This window comes from Cupressus sempervirens, chromosome 2 (assembly GCF_028749045.1).
Source record: "Cupressus sempervirens isolate cs-2001-9-10 chromosome 2, ASM2874904v1, whole genome shotgun sequence".
Taxonomy (NCBI): domain Eukaryota; kingdom Viridiplantae; phylum Streptophyta; class Pinopsida; order Cupressales; family Cupressaceae; genus Cupressus; species Cupressus sempervirens.
The window spans coordinates 701,072,421-701,090,106 of NC_143119.1; the positions used below are offsets into that span (position 1 = coordinate 701,072,421).

The window sequence follows — 17,686 nt, forward strand, 5'->3', positions numbered from 1 at the left end:
AACCCATATGGGTTATGAAAAAATAGGAAATCTAGTTTATTTTTCTTACAAAAACCTGGTCGGATTATTTAGTACTTAGGAAGGTCTATACATGTTACAATTAGGTAAGATTTTTAGACAATGACCCTAAGGCTTGGAAGCCATTTATGAAGAATTAGGAAATTTAGTTTATTTATCTTACAAAACCTAGTCAAATTAATTTATTACTTAGGAAGGTCTATACATGTTACGATTAGATAAGAGGGTCAAACAATGACCCTAAGGCTTGGAAGCCATTTTCCCTCCATTTCTCTCTTTACACATCTTTATGTTCTTCCAAGATGATTTCTCAACTTCCTTATCATCAATATTACATGTCATCAAGTGGGTATCTATAAAACTACCACCATAATCTCACACATTTTCTTATCTTTCTAGTCATATGATATTCCATATTTTTGGAAAACACTAGCATAGTAAACATTACTTTTCTTTACTAGTGTCTCCATAGTCTTGAGACATATTCCTAACATTTTCTTTATTGATTTTGATATGCTTGACCAAATTGAAAATAAATAATATATTATTCTTCTATACTTGATTTTGTACACTTTAAATAATTAAATTAAATTTTTAATTATTTTTGTGCAGTTATGCCCAACACACAAACAAGCATCATATTTTTAGGATGCAGCCACTTTGAAACATCATTAAAAATATAGTTAGCAAAAAAATACAAAAAATGTACACAACTTCTACGTCTCATTCTTAATTATCATTCTACCAAAAGATTTTCCAAAGCATTAATTCTAATTATATCTTTTGTGAAGTGCACAATTTATAGAGTGTTATTTTTTTCAAAAACTTTAGGAATAATATTTTGTGTGCAACATATTTGACCCTCTTAATCTTATCTTTTTTATGAAAAAAATTCACTAGTTTAGAAACAAGATTCAGAGTACAATTTTTGTTATTTGCACAACTTTTGACTTTGAGTACATGAAACTCAAATTTGTCTTCAAATTTTAGGTTTAATTGATTTTAGAAATAAAGTAGAAACTTAAACACCTCCCCCCCACCTGTTCACCATCTTGATGAACTTATCCATTAGGTAGAACTATTTGAGGCATATGAAGATGCAACATTATCAATTCACATTTTGTCTATAAGACAATTTTGTAATCATACATTTTTACAAGGGCAAATAGCCCAACTAGAAGTGAGGTTTCTCTATATTTTTCCCATCTTGGTTTTCATGTTATTTGTCATGTTATGGTGTTTTTTAAATTTTTTTGTACTTTCATCTTCTTATATACTATAATTATCTAAATAATTTCAAATTACACTAGATTAATTAAATTTTTGTAAAGGTGTTTTGGAATAACTAATTCACCCCACTCTTAGTTATTCTATTTGCTCAATGATTGGTATATGAGTTCAGTCCCTTATAGATAGAGCTTAATCATTTGAGGGCAATCTTGCTAGTTTGAATAGATGCTACATACTTAGATTACTACAATAAAATTTTGTAGGTAATGCTAGATGATATAGAAAATATTTAATCTAAAAATGGGGAATTGAAAGAAAGCATCAAGGAAGCTAATACTTATATCTCCAAAATGAGAGATTAGGAGTCAGGAATTAAAGGATTCAAAGGATAATGTAGAAAATATGAAACAAGAATTGGATGATTGTAAAAATAATGAAGAGATTTGTACAAATAAAATCAAATAGAAAATAAAAGAAAGGAAGAAATCGAAGGAGATCTTAAATATATTATCAAATAAAAAATAGAATAATGAAAGAAAATTTAATAATATTAAAGATATTATCAACAAGAAGATTGATGAATATTAGAAGATAGATTAGGAATCTTAAAAAGTTAAGATCTGAAGATTTTTTTATTATAGTAGCATTATTTTGGATCAACATTGTCCCTTGCAGAAAAGTCACAAGGATAAAGAAGGACTAGGTTTCAACAATGAATGTTTAGATTAGAAGATCAAGGGTAAAGAAAAGGATGTCAAATATGAAGAAAAGTTTGAGGTAACAAGAAAGGTTAGGATTTTAGGAACACTTACAAAAGGCATCTAGTCAAGAAACCAAATGCTCTAAAGTTTTTATCATTTAATTCTCATTATTTTATATGCAACAAAAATGGACAAAAAAGTTGTAGAGTGCAAGATAAGTAGGAATCTAAATATTCAATGTCTTAGTTGTCAAAAGGTTGTCCATAAGATAATTCAATGCATAAGTCAAGTAGCTAATCTAGAAAAGATGGATCAAAGGAACAATATCTTTTATGGTATGGACGTCATGACTATGGTCAAAGGGATAACCAATGTAGATGTAGAGTATAATTAGTTAGATCATGATAGAGGGATGCTAACACTTATATATCTAATGTTTCCCAAAAAAGTTTATAAATGATAAGAATTTTATAATTTTAGGTGTATCTTAGAAGATAGTCATTTCTTAGAAGAAGGAAGCTCGTGAAGAGAAATTTGTAGCACTGGATCCTCATGCTAGCTCTTATGGCAATTGAACCTATTGCTTTAGCTCAAGGGGAAACTCAAAATACTAAATATTTTAGTTTCCCCTCTTTGAACTAATATCAATTGCATCTAGTGTGTCTTTGATATGGTTCATATAATGAGGTATATTATGATTATTTGAGTTAATTGATGTATGATGTACAATCTATTACATATGCAATATAATTTAGTTTAAAAACTAATTATAAAAAGTAATGGTTAAAAAGATAAAACATAAAATCATTTTCCATTATTTGTGAAGAAAAAAATGAAGAATTCACAAAGCTATTTGTTAGAATGGTTATAATAAGGGGTGGGGAATCAATTATCCTGAGGTCCAAATGTACCAATTCAACTTTTAACAACTTCAACTTATTCAAACTTATAAATCTAATTGGCCAATATAGAAACTCATTAGTAGTTCAACTTATTTATCCAACACTTAGCTCTTTGTTTAGTATATGTCAATAATAGAAATAAAGAACAATAAATAGCATGCATCATGAAAAAAACATTCACACATTTATGAGACTAGGATTTAATGTAGAATCCCAATTTGGGAAAAAAACCACCAAATAACATACTACCACTTTTCACTCTTTTAAAGTGGGCTCAGTTATGATCAAACCTTGTTAAAGGTTTCAAAACAAACTATTGGGCATGACCCTGTTAAAGGATTTAATCACCCTATTGGGAGTGGCCTTGTTAGAGGTCTTTAGATTATTCCATTAAAATGTCACCTTGATTAAAGGATTTACAATATGATTATTAGGTAAACCTTGATTAAAGGATTTTACTACCACAATGGTTAGAAAGTAACAACTAGGTTTGATCTTATAAAATACAACTCACTTTGCAAATACATATCTCCATTCAGCTCATTCCTAGTTTATTGACTAGAATTCATCATATTCTTCATCTCTGATTGGCTTCATAACACTTCAAGAAATCACACTACACCAACTTCTCACTTTTCTATGTTGTTGTTCTTCACAAGTTCCTTAAAAATTTTCTAGTCCAACAAATATAAAACATCTCTTGTGCTCCTTGAATAGGTAGATTTGATATTTTTTCACTTGAACATAACCAAAGATCTTAGGGTTTGAATAGATTCATTGAATCTATCCATCATTCACTTTCCTCTGCTACTATTCTTCATAAGTTCCTTACAAATTCACCAATCCAACAAATATAAAACATCTCTTGTTCCTTCTCAAATAGGTATCTTTGATCTTTTGTCACTTAAAACATAATTTTAGATCTTAGGGTTTGAACAGATTCATTGAATCTATCCATCATTCTGTCCTTCTTCTCCTTTCTTGAAACTTTTACAAACTTGGCATTAAATCCTCACCATAAATTACTTAACAAAACTCAATTCATGCATTAAATACATTGACTCATCAATCCTTATCATTCACACCTTTTGATTCATCCATCAATTCAACTGTGTCAGGCTCAAATTTTGATTCTTTCACAAACTAGTAAAATGCTAACACTTGGTTGTCACTATATTGTTCAGCTTGATCATCATTGGGTAGCTTGATCTCTACTATTCTATGTTGCTCGGCTTATGATGGCTCCCTCATCCTTCACTGCATTTAGTCTGTACTTTAGTTTTCTCTTCATCTTGTTGAGCCATTAGCACCACTCGACTAATACTATTTTTCTCAGCTATCTCCTATATATGTCCCTTAATCTGTTGCTTCAACTTCTTCATTGACCTAGTAAGTTGTCACTCGATCAAGCATATATTTTTCTCAACATATCTTTTACACTTCAACTCATATTTCTTCTTCACTTAATACAATGATCAAACAACACATTGTCTAGTCAAATACCAATTGATCAAGTGCCATTATAATTCCATCGTACTTACTCTTTACTAAAAAAATTCATGTGTTCACCTCAAGTTATCTTCTCTTTTCAAATCATCTTCACCAATCAACTAATATGGCACTCTACATTGTTCACAAATATCTTACCACTAAGGTTGCACATCAATGAAAACATAACAATTGTTCCAATTGTAATTTCCAACACTATTGAGAGATTATAAATCTACGTTAGGTGCAAAGATGAAATCTAGTTTGAATATTTTTGAATCAAAAAAATATTTTTTATAGATGCTAAAAATAGTTGAATTGGTAAAATTTTATCATAAGAAGATAAGGAATATGAAAGTAGTAGGGTAAAAGTACAAAGTTGTGTCACCTTTCAGGATGACTTGTCAAAATGACTGAATTTGAGTATTTCTAACCAAAAATCAATTATTTTCAAACATATGATCTAGATAAATTCATTCTAACCTATTTATATATGGTCTCACACTTTTCCAATTGAAAATGTCTATTACATGCATGTTTTATACTAGTTTGTATCCAATTGCTAAAGAAAAAATATTATTTACTAAAACTAACATTTCAATAACTCTTACTATTTTTTATAATTTTTTTTAGTACTAAATAAATGTCATTTTATAGAGCTCAAAGTCAAGAATGTTCTCATATAAATTTTATAGTGTTTTAATTATATATAGTGTATTGTAATTAAAAAATTCTACAAACACTTATTTTAACACTCGAAAAGATGTCAATTTTGAGAAAGAAAAAACTATTAAATCATACATACATACATATATATATATATATATATATATATATATATATATATATATATATATATATATATATGATGTTCTAGAGGAAAGAGTCCTCTTCCATATTTTATAATTTTTCTTCTGATTAGAATAGATTTGGTGGTGGGAGATGAAAACTATCGATTTTAGGTGAGTTGAAATTTGTATCATTATAAAAGAGAAAATATAGGTCTAAAGTCAATTTTTATTTTGGATTTTCTAGTTATATATGTTATCTATAACTTAATCTAAGTTCAAATGGAAATAAGTTTATTTTCATATAGTTTTGTGGTGGGAACTAAACTCCTAATTTTTAACATTTTTCAGCAACTAAAGAATTATCTATAAAAATTAGGAAAATATATCAATTCTTATTCCAAATAATTATTAAAAATTATGATCCTAAAATTAATCCATTTCTACACATTTCATTAGTTTACGTCATTTTCAAATTCTAAATAATAATACTAGTTAAATTATGTCATTGAAGGTGAAGAGTTATATTTTTGTTAGCCTTTTCCTTTACAAAAGGGTGACACAAGTTTGTGCTTTTACCCAAAATTAAATGTTGATGATTTATAGTGGGGTTTAACTTTAGATATGGACTAATGGCGAGAATCCTCTAGTTTGTAGACAAGGAATCATTTTAATTTGGTTGAGTTAGTTCAAGTATAGAAATTTATGTTTTTTATATAGGAAACAATTGAGGAAATCACCGGTGTATGCAATATTGGATGTCTTCAAATGAAGAAATTGGTAAAGTACAAGGAAGTATAGGATCTTACTGGTATCAACAAAGACCCCCATGATCTACCAATATATACCCTTGCAAATATAATTGTGAGGTATTTTACATATAGAATTACATGTAAAATCTATTTCCACAATCACAAAGGTGACACATCTACTATAGTTGTATACTTGGCACATAAGATAGGAAATGAGTGTGTGTTTTTTGATTTATGTAGTCTTTTGTTGAAAATTTTGTTTAAAAATATCAGAATATCATTGGTAGAAGGTTATACCTTCTTATTTGGATCTTTGGTTATGTGTTTATTATTCTATTTTTGAATGTCACTACCAAGAAGAGAAAATATGTAATGGAGGTTTGACATCCCTATTGGAAAGATTACTTATAAGTACTTGGAATATTTTGAAGATAAAATGAATGTACATGCAAGGCTTATTTCTTATCTCTACGGATGAAAATTTGTTCTAGTATGATGATAAATAGAGTTGTATTTGTTAGTCATGTTGAGAAAGGTTTCTCCTTTGGTAAGAGAATTGGAGATTGTTCTTGGTGGTTACCCTCTAGAAACTAAGAGAATAAAAACTATCTTGAAATGGAAGTAGATTGGTACTACTATTGAAGAAGATGAAGATAAGGAACAAGAGGAGAAGGAGAAGGATTGTGTGCCTTCATCTGAATTAAACTCTATTAATTTAGATACGATCCATAATATGTTGGAAGAAGGTGAACTTGGCAAGATTATTGACAAGAGGTTTGTTTTCTCTACAAGCATGACTCAAATTGAAAATACTTTGATGGGTCATTTGTTCAAAATGAGTATTGTTGTTTTTGTACTATTTATAGTGTGTTACATAATTATTTGGTAAAGCTTTATGAGGAAAGGATATAATGAAATGGTTGAGAAGGACGTAAGTTCAAATAAATAATTCATAACAAATATGCTGGTGAAAAATATAAATTGTCTAAACATATTGGCGAATAAAGATAATGCATAGAGGAAATGTCTAATATTTATTGGTATTGTCTTTGTTGGTTTCTATTGATGATAGATTTTGTAGTAAGAATGAGGCTATTGATTCTAAGTCGAATAAAATTTATAAGTTCTTTGATTTCTTAAAGGATAAAGGTAGTCAACAAAGAATTAGATTTGGTGAGTTATAGTATGAATTGTTGTCTATATAGAGATAGAGAGAGGATGTGGTAAAAAAATTTTGACTAGTGAAGGAATTCATTGAGATCTCTTTAAGACATATTTCTACAATTATTTCTAATACAGAGGATTATAAACATAAATAATGGTCCTTAAACTAGTCGTGAAATTTGATATATTGTTTCTTTATGTTAATTTGTGAGTTTAGTTGTGGATGCTTCAAAGAAGGTTCTTCCAAAATTATTAAATAAAGGCACACGATAATTTGTCTTATGAAGTATGTTTCTTTACTTGATTATTTAAGTGATGTTATATTTCTTTTTCTATTATTCACAAAACTAGGGAGATAAATTGAAGAGAAATTTTTTGAATAGAACTATTAAATCATGGGGAGTTTTTGAAGTTTTGGGTGTTGGAGCTTTTCTATTTCTCCATTAATTCCAAAGGGGGGAATTTCTAAGATTTTGTTGTTGGCATTTTTTTTATTAATGTTGAAACCTATAAACTAAATGGTTGTGCTATAATTGATGTACATACTTGTTCTATTTTATGCAATATATTGTGGTAATGAATAATGTCGATAGATGTATATATATTCTATAAAAAAAATAAAAATATGATAATGACAAAATTCTTTCAAAGATAGAATAGAAACATCAATATCTAACAAGACTAGCTGGTTTCATTCAATTTCATTAAAAATTATAGATTTTAATTAGTGGCAAAGTGATGCTAATGATAATTTAGATATAGGTTTTTTTTATCAATATAATTTGATTTATATTGATTGAAATGAAAATTTTCTTGATTTTATAGAAAGGTAACACACATACCTTTGATGGACATGTTTTTGAAATTTTTTATTTTCTCATTTTCTATTTTTCCTGAAGCTTCAAATCGAGATGTGAAATCACTAAACAACTTATATTTAATAAAACTAAAAATAAAACATCATGACAAACATGATATATACTAAAAATATAGTCATTGGAAAGCTTATTTAGAGTACATAAATTTTATGTATTTAGTTTTAGAATATGGACTTGTTTAGCCTTTGGTTAAGCCCTCAAAAGGGAAAAAATGATAATATTTTTAGTAAGTTGGTAAAAATTCCAATTTTGGGACCTTTGAATGAAGCCCTTGGAGAGGCTTCGAACAAAGGGACTTCATTCGAAGCCCCCTAGGGGGTAATTTGGGTGGCCCCAAGGAATTTAAATGAAGCCCTCTCGCCCACTTTTTTGCCACCTATTGCCCTAAGGGCTTCATTCGAAGCCCTAAGGCTTTTTACAAAGCCCCTCATGGTGGTTGGCACAAGGGGCTTCAAATGAAGCCCTTGGTGCCATGACTTTGAATGAAATTCAAAGCATAGGTTTCATTCGAACCCCCTGGAAGATGATTTTCCCACTTTTCATCTAATTTCTTTGTGATGAAAAGTGGGAACCATTATTATGGCCTTACCCATTATTAGTATATGTTTGGTATAATTTCATGAATGTGAAGATTTTATTGATATCATTCCTTGTTGTATTTAGATTTCATTTAGGGTATATTTTCTATTTGAACACATGTGCAGTATATCAGAATATTTTGGTATGTTGCTTTTACTTAGTTTTGGGTAGATTGTACTTCACTTTATCCTTAGGTTGGTACCAATTTTTTGTGTAATCAAAACATGGTCTTGGTTGTGGCATTACCAACATAAGTCCCATAACTTGTGTGTGGGTATGTGTGCACGTGTGTGTGCATGTGTGTGTGTAGACACACACACACACACACACACACACACACATCAATGGAAATCTAATAATTCAAAAAAATCACAAAATCAAAATAAAATAGTAAAGAAAATTTTTTGTAAGCCATGCCTAAGGAAATTTGGGCAAGAAACATTGTGAAAACCTTCTTGCAAGGGACACTTCTATACATTCTATTATATACTGGTGGCAATATCCAATGCATACTATTCATATGTGTCTTTGATGACACATGCCATGTCACATTTTGAACCTATTCACTCTCTCATTATGAGTTTTTAATGATCTTAAATAAATTATTGTGTTATGCTTTAAGCACTTGATTGTTTCTTATATATATGTTTTGGATTATGTAATGTGTTCCTATTTAAACTCGTCCAAAATCACAAACTTAAGAAATATTAATGCAACTTCATTTTTTCACAACAAATATAAAAATAAAACCAAACATCACAATCATAACTAATCTATTTGATTTAAAAATAATTTATTTTGTCTTTGACACTCTCTTTCATCTTGATGATGGATCGCAGGGTGTGATCGGAGACATTGATGTTAAAACTCTAACACAATCGAATTGAAAAGCTTATAGATACATTCTAATAGATTGTGGAAATATGATTCTATTAATTAATATATTATTCAATTTCTATTATCAATCATCTTGACCATCAAGATATATTATTCCCTCATTCAATGCCACTATTGTTGTCATGACACTTGCTAGCTTGATTTTGCACTTAGAAAATAAGGTTGTCTGAATGAATTTTTCCTTTCTTTGTTTGTTGCATTGGTTTTTTATATGCATGTTTCTTCAAATGCGGGAAACATGACCTTCTCCCCCTTCTTTTCAAGTGAGAAATCCTACAAAACACTGCTAAGTAGGTGTGGTGAAAAACTAATGAGATTGAGCTTATTGTTGTCAAAAATATGAAAGATATTAAGCAGTTCGGCAAGCATTTAATTTTGTAAAGGAAATGAAAATAGAAAGTTGAGTGAATTAAATCAAATTTAACATGAAACAGTTAAATATTTTAATTGTAAAATGAACATATGTTTTTTAAACGACAGAATTATAAAATAAATCTAATTTAATATAAAATTCAATCGAGTCTAAATAAAAATGTGTAGATATTACCTACTTTATATACTATTAGCATATTACCTACTTTACATGCTATTAGCATTTTATGTTTCTTTCTAATTTGTGTCCAACTTATGATTAATCTTTTTCAATAGAATGATCATTTATTATTTTTGCACAAATTTGTAAATGAGATGTAAAATTGTTATCTAACCATTTAAGCACCATTCTTGTTCTACATTCTAACAACATTAACATCTGGTAATCTAGACACATTGCTTAAAATGTACTTAAAATTAGTTTATTTTATTTCTATAAAATTCCATTTCAATGATGAAATGTAGTGATTGGATGGATCTGAAGTTGTTAGCCAAGTCAAATCTTATTCATTGGAACAAGAAGATTCAATTGTATCTAAGCTAAATCATAAATTTTGAAGTTTTACTTGCAAACGATTCCTAAATCATGACACTATATCAAAAGAGATAAATTAGATCATAGCTTTACATATTAACATCTCATAAACCTTTCAATTATAAATCTTGACCAACAAATTAATTAATTTGTAAAACGATATCTCCTAAAAAATACTTGTTTAAAACACTCCTAACTCCTTTATATCTTTTTCTTTAGACAATACATCCACCCAAATCAAAAAGGCTTGCCACTCTAATTGCCTTTGTTTCTACCATACATTTCCACCAACTCATGTATGTCATTTGTACTACAAACATTCTTCATCATGTGTTGTGGATAATAAGTAGACAAAGGCACAAAAGGTGGCCTAGAGACACAATGCACATTGTCCCAACTAAGGGATTTGAAAAAAGAGTGTTGTTTTATGTCTTGTGCTCCATTCCTAGAGCCCAATCTTCTTGAGGGCTCCTTCTCAAGCAATCTGATTATGAGATCCCTCAGAGGGCTCCATGTTCCTATGAAATGGGGATGCTTGATTAGAATATTATAGAATGTGTGTTTCCTTGTGGTGCCCTTGAAGGGTGTTCTACCATAGAGAAATTCATAGAGTAGAACTCCAAGAGCCCACCAATCAACTGCCAAAGCATGACCAGTGCCATTCAACATCTCTGGAGCTACATATTCATCTGTGCCCACCAGGGATTTGGATCTTGTGTAGAGGTTGACATTAGGGTTTGCATTGGTGGGAGCAACTTGTCCACAAGAAGAATGTGTTTCTATGGTGTCTTTGCTTGAATAACAAGGTTTTAGGCAGGATATAATGGATTGAAGTTTAGAACTCTTGTGTGAATTTTGATTTTTTGTGGGCAATTTCTTGGGTGTAAGCCTAGTTGAAAGATCAAAATCTGTGAGCATAATGTGCCCACTGGACTGTATGAGGATGTTCTCTGGCTTAAGATCTCTGTAGGCTATGCCTTGGCTGTGTAAGTATTCCAATGCTATCACAATCTCTGCTGCATAAAACCTGAGGAAACACCCATCGAAAGGAGTTTAGATAACTGACAATTTATTGTATTCATAACCCAAAAAATTGTGAAATGTGTAAAATAATATTAGCAAAGGATACATACGAGAGTTTCACTAAGGAAGAAATGTATAATGACGTCTAGATATATTTGGATCCAAAGATACAAAAACTATCATAAGTAATTCGTTTTCTATTATATGCTCCTATTAAAGGGTTGATATATTTTCTAAATATTTTCTCCCCAGTTGCAGGAATATGTGAAAGATGTCGAAATAGTTTATCAATCAAAATTAGTTTTTATGAAGAATGTGTTTATATATAGAAACCTATATAATAAAATTTTGTTATATTTTTCAAATGATTAAAAAATATACAACTTAATATAATCAGAATTCTGTGTAAGAAACTGTTAAAATTAATGAAAATTCATTCATTAGGAGGAAGGGAAAAGGCTAAAAATAGCAGTGGAAATTTTCTTCAGATTGAGAAAATCTTTCAACAGTCAGAAATAGAAGTACAGGTTTAGAAACAGCCATATGAAATATAAATCTATTTTGGGTATAGAGTTTATGTTATTCTACTCATTCATTGTATCTATTAGATAATCTTGGCATAAGTGAATATTGAATTTCTAAAAGAGATCACTCATCTTAATACTACTGGACTCCTTACTTAATATGGATTACATCTAAAAGACATTCACAAAGGATAGCCACTCACAAGAAATACAAATAGATTTAATATGATAAAAGTTACCAAAATGGAACTCACTCAACTAAACTATTCTATGAGCTGAGGTTCCATTTTTATTGTTCACCACTACTATCGTTTTTCAATCTCAAGACATAGAAAGTGCCTTAATGATTTGAAAACAAAGGAAATGTGAATGGGTTGTTGATTTGCTAGTGAAATTGAATGATTCTATGTGAATCTATTAAAGATCAAGTCTTACTGGATACAAAAGTTCCAACATCATAAAAGCTGAGGCCATGATAGTGCCCTAAGAAATTTCAAACCTCCAAAACACAAAAATTTAAACAAAATGTTACATACATACTTCTCGTTTTGATTGTCTCGCAGTTTTTTCCATCAACATTTTGAATCATACTCAATAATCCATCATCAAGATAAATATACTACAATTATATTGCAAAACAAAAAGAAATTCCAGCATTTTCAAATCACACTCAATGATCTATCATCAGAACAAAAATGCTTTCAATTTATATCGCCCACAAAACAAAAAGAAATCTAATGAACCTAAGAATCACCTGATGACAGACTCTGAAAAGATCTTTCCAGGCTGATGAAGCCTGAGATTATGGAGATCCCCACCAGGACAATACTCTCCAAGCAAACCAGTGATTTTCTCAGTCTCCACCACACCCAACAATGTGGACACAAATGGGTGGTGCAATGAAGACATTATCTCCAACTCAGTCTCTGTCCTCCTCATTATCTCTTCTTCTCTACTCTTCTCACTTGCATTTTTCCTTATGGTTTTCAGTGCAAGAGGTAACTCACAATCCTCTTTCACAACTAGAAATACAGTTCCCATCCCTCCTCTTCCCAACATCTCAACTCCCCTTAACTCTTCCACACATACTCTCTTCACCTCCATTTTCCCTCAATATACTTCCTTCTTCTTCAACTTGTGGCCTATTTAAAACTGGCATTTTGTAGCATTTGCCCACGAAAAACAAAAAAAAATATAGAGAAAGTTTAATCAGATCAAAATCTTGTAAGGATTCTGCAAATCTTCAGATTCTGTATCGTGCCCATTATTGTTATTTTGACTGTAAAATACTCCTCATGTGGTATTTTTAATGTTTTCAAAAGTGGTATTTGAAAGATGCAGCATGCCTGCGTGCTTGTCTTGTTATAAATTACTCAATCTGTATAGAGATATGGACAGACCACCACTAAAATTCTCCACACTTTTATTCTATTTAATAATTATTTGCACTTATTAGATGATTGAAACCATTTTTTTATATATTTAAAGTCTATATGGAAGAGCCAAATCTGGTTTGAGCCAATCCCATTTCGTACATTGCAAGCCACGCATCACATCAATAAATTCTAGACCAGTTCTATATATGTATATAGATTTACTTTCCATGTCTCTTTATTGTTGATTGTGATCTGCGTAAACTATAAGCAAAATGGTTTGTTCTCGTTATAGTTTGATTATGTCAGTTAAAATGGTTAATGAAGTATTTTTTATAATAAAGGCATGTCTGTGTTTTATTTTGGATGTTGTCAAAATGCTGAATGAAGTCAATCTCTTTTTTTCTAAAAAGGTTATACTATTTGAACATGCTACCTTCACTCTTATCAAAATTCTATGTGGAAATTTCAAATCACTCTCAATTTTTTTAGTAGCTTACTTGGTCAATCGTCTATTTATACTTAAGGTTTAAGTCCACATCATCAATTATGATGCCACATCAGCATGCTTATTGCCAAGTTGTCCAAAACAACCCAAATAAAAAAGTGAGAGACCAATGGTCATGCATAAAGGGTACCCATACTTTCACAACTAATCATGTGGCATTACGTTATTGATTAATTTTTACAACTAAGGGTACACTTCATTCAATTTTGGTTAGTTATCATTGTACTAACAACTTTAAAGTCACAAGTATTTGTATAATGTTGTAAAAAAAAACTGGGCATAAAGTCCATAAGTGTAGGTATCGAGTCAACAACTCCTATGACAACTATTAGAATGTGTTCATTATATTCTTTATTATAAATAAAAGTTCCAATTTGTATATTATTATTAATTTGAATCTTTTCCAAACGAAACATATATTTAAAAATTTATTCATAAAAAGTCTTTTTATATTAATTTATTCAAGTATTTTTATACTTAAAATTTTTTATAATCAAAATTAAGAATTGTTGGTGTCAGTTTTATTCTTCTATGCAATATTCAAAATCAAATACTCAATGTTTCCCTGTCAAACTTTAAGCAGATTCTTTTCTTCTCTTCCTCTTTTCAGTTCATTAGGTTCACGTATATTCCTCGTGAATGGAATAGAACTGCTGATTGTTTAGCCAAATGGGCTTCTAGTCATGATCCGGGTTGGAATATTAGGGATAGGAGGCAACTGTCCTTTGAGATGGTGCAAGAATTTGATGATCTTGTTGCTCAGGATCGAGCTCCTTGTTGAGCTCTCCTTGTTATATTCCTTTCTGTCTTAATAAATTTTTACCCCTCTTTTTGCACTCAAGATTATCCCTCATGTTTATCTTGCACTTAGGATCATGTGATAACTTCAAGGTTCCATTAATCATTGATACTCGCTAAGTGAAATGATGTGATATGTTGATAAACATTTGGGCACTTGTGTTGTTTCTTAAGATTTGATAATGCACTTCTAAAGATATGGCTTCACAATATACAATGAGAATGTGGTTTTCAACTCTTGACTTCGCAACTACTATCTTTATTCCTAAGCTTGAATGCAAGAACATGTGAATGACTTGGCATCTATGAGATGGAGCTTAATTAATGACTCAACTCATGTAGCGCAAGCTTCTAAGGAGCACTCAATAGTTTTCACACTAACATCTCCTCTTCAATATTATCAAATAGATGCAAACTAAAGACTCAATACTAATTGAAGTTAAAAGTGTTATCATTCATCAATTTACCACATAAGGCAATCTTACCATTTGTAAAGCTAGTGGCCCAGATTTGTTTGAGTCGGGCCGATGAACATCCACAACTACTTGCATCAATTGTACTAAATTACTTGAGGAAAATTATATTCTACGTTACCTTAATGGGCTTGAAATGGAAAGAAAATTTGAAATAAAATATTTTCTAAATGAAGATGAAGGTAACCATGTAATAACACAAACTTGATCACATCTGTCACCATGCAAACTGCAAGAATGATAAGTAGAGAAAATTTAGCATTATCTTTGCAACAATTCTCCGACATCTTATTTTACAAATGATACAAATGGCTCTTATATAGGGAACTCAAATACTTGACAAACAACCCAAATTAAACTAGGATTGATGGCCCATATTAAATCATACAAACCTTATATAGGGTTGCCACTTTATCAACCAATGAGATTCAAGTATCCCAAAAAAAGACATAGAAAATTTCCATCAAAGTAGCAACTAATCTAAAGATGTCAAAAATGAGGGGTCTATCAAAATCACACACCTAGACAACTAAAAAATCAGAAAATAGGTGTCACATGGGCTCACATCAAATTATTATCCAAAAAAATATTTCATTTTTCTCTTTCTTTTTTTTCCAATTCAATAAATCTAGACACCATGTCGTTGACATCATTCATTAGAGGTGTAGGTGTATAGAAAATCTTCCTCTCTGCTATATCCATTTTATTCCTAGCTACCACAATGGTTTCCCAATTTGTTGCATGGTCTTCCACTGTAGTCATAGATATCTCCCTACCACCAAAAGATCTCAATCTTTCACTCAATATATATGTGTCCATGCTTTCTATATTGATCCCTTCAAAATTGAACATTGCAACAATGGCATGCAAAATATTTATAACTATTTGGTGGATTGAAATACCAAGATGAGCCTAATAGCATCCCTTATCTTGTTCATAACCTCCAGTCTATGAGCCAAAGAAAAGTATCACATCTCTATGTTTTCTCTCTCTCCTGCTTTAATCACCTTCTATTTCACTTATAGTCCCTCGGGAGTATCTATCATATCATGTAGCTAAGGTAAAGTCTTTCCTTTGATAGGTTGAAACTCATTCCAAAGACTAATAAAAGCATGATATCCATCTTTGAGAGATATGAGTGCTTCAAATTTCTCTATAACTTCATCCACCCAAAATTGGGTCTCCTGAAGTGTTATTCTTGCACTCTTCATATTGTCAATGTCTCCCCTCTCAAGAGAAAGTGGTGGTATAACTATGTGATCTATATATTGAATTGGTTTTCATGCATTCCTATGATAAGTTATTGACCTTTTATTCTCTTCTTTGTACATATTCTTCTCTACAATTTCTTTATCCATTCTCTTCTTCATGGCCTTCACATACACTATTTCTTTTATAGTGGCCCCAAAATCATGTTCCACTAGATCTTGTAATCTTTAAGTTTCATATAATCTATTGCTTTGTTCATCTTTGGAATTATAATTTGGACTCTATGAGTCCTCGAATCATCCATAAACACCCTTTCCATTCTCTATATTGTCTGAATTTCTTCCTCTTCTAACTGAATAAGATGTTCAATGTTATCAATTTATCCTCCAATAATGTTTTTCTCATCCTGCAAGGTATCCCATAACTAATATGGTGCAATGTCTTCTTCCCATTTAGGTTGGGTTTCATTTTCCTTCTAAATCTTGACAAAGAGGACTACAACACTTGCACTAGGCCCTTCATCGAGAGGTGGGACTTGTCCATCTTGAGGAGAATCCTCAATCTTAACCATCATGTTATTCTCATCATTTCCAAGAGAAAGAACTCCTTCTAATTTAGGGGTACTCGAAGGTGGATAACCTAAAGAACTCTCAACTTGTACTATCTTTTGATTCAAAATAGATCTCCTATTGTACTTCCTTTCCTATGGACTGCATGGTTCTTCCTTGTCCAAAAGTGGTACTTTCTTTGAATGAAGGATTTTCCTACTTTTATTTCTTTACCTATGATTCCTCAACTCTAATTCCTTTCTTTTTTGGAGCTTCACTTGGCAAGATCTCTATGGTATTCTTCCTCTTATTTGTATGTTCTACTTTCTTCCTACTAGATTCTTGAGGTTGTCTAAATGATTCCTCCTCCACAATATCCTCGAAATATTTCATCTTATCATATGTTAAATAAAGTTCTATTTGTTCAATTCTACAATCTTTCTATCTAACCATTGTTGAGTGTGGAGAGAAATGAGGATCATTAAAGTGTCTAGGAAATATCAATCTTATTCTCCCAATTAATCAATTCCATATCATAGTTTGTGGTGGTATTGAGGTCACTACTAACTACATTTCCACCATCCTCCAGTTGATTTTGGATCATTTTCCACTTGTACCTCTTGATCACATATGTTATCATTCTTGAAAATGTTCTCTTCCTCACCTCAAAATCATTATTTGTATTGGCCCAATAATGCTCTAGGTATGGGATGTGGATGTTTTTGTTTCCATATGCACTCTTCATCTTCATGGGATCAAAATTCTACCTTGATTCATAGATTCCTAGCTCATAATACTTTAATTATGGATCTATTGACTTAATTTCTTCTATGGAAGAAAAGACCTTGCCATTAACACTGGATGGGAATTTGATTCCTACCTTGTGTTTTTTCTTTAAAAAAAATTCATAGGAGAGGAGTTGGGTG

General features: G+C 30.7%; 1 pseudogene; it reads right to left on the reverse strand.

Annotated features, from left to right (window-relative positions):
* Window positions 1-10,485: 10,485 nt before the first annotated feature.
* LOC149575310 (serine/threonine-protein kinase OXI1-like) lies at window positions 10,486-12,955 on the reverse strand (annotated as a pseudogene).
* Window positions 12,956-17,686: the final 4,731 nt, after the last annotated feature.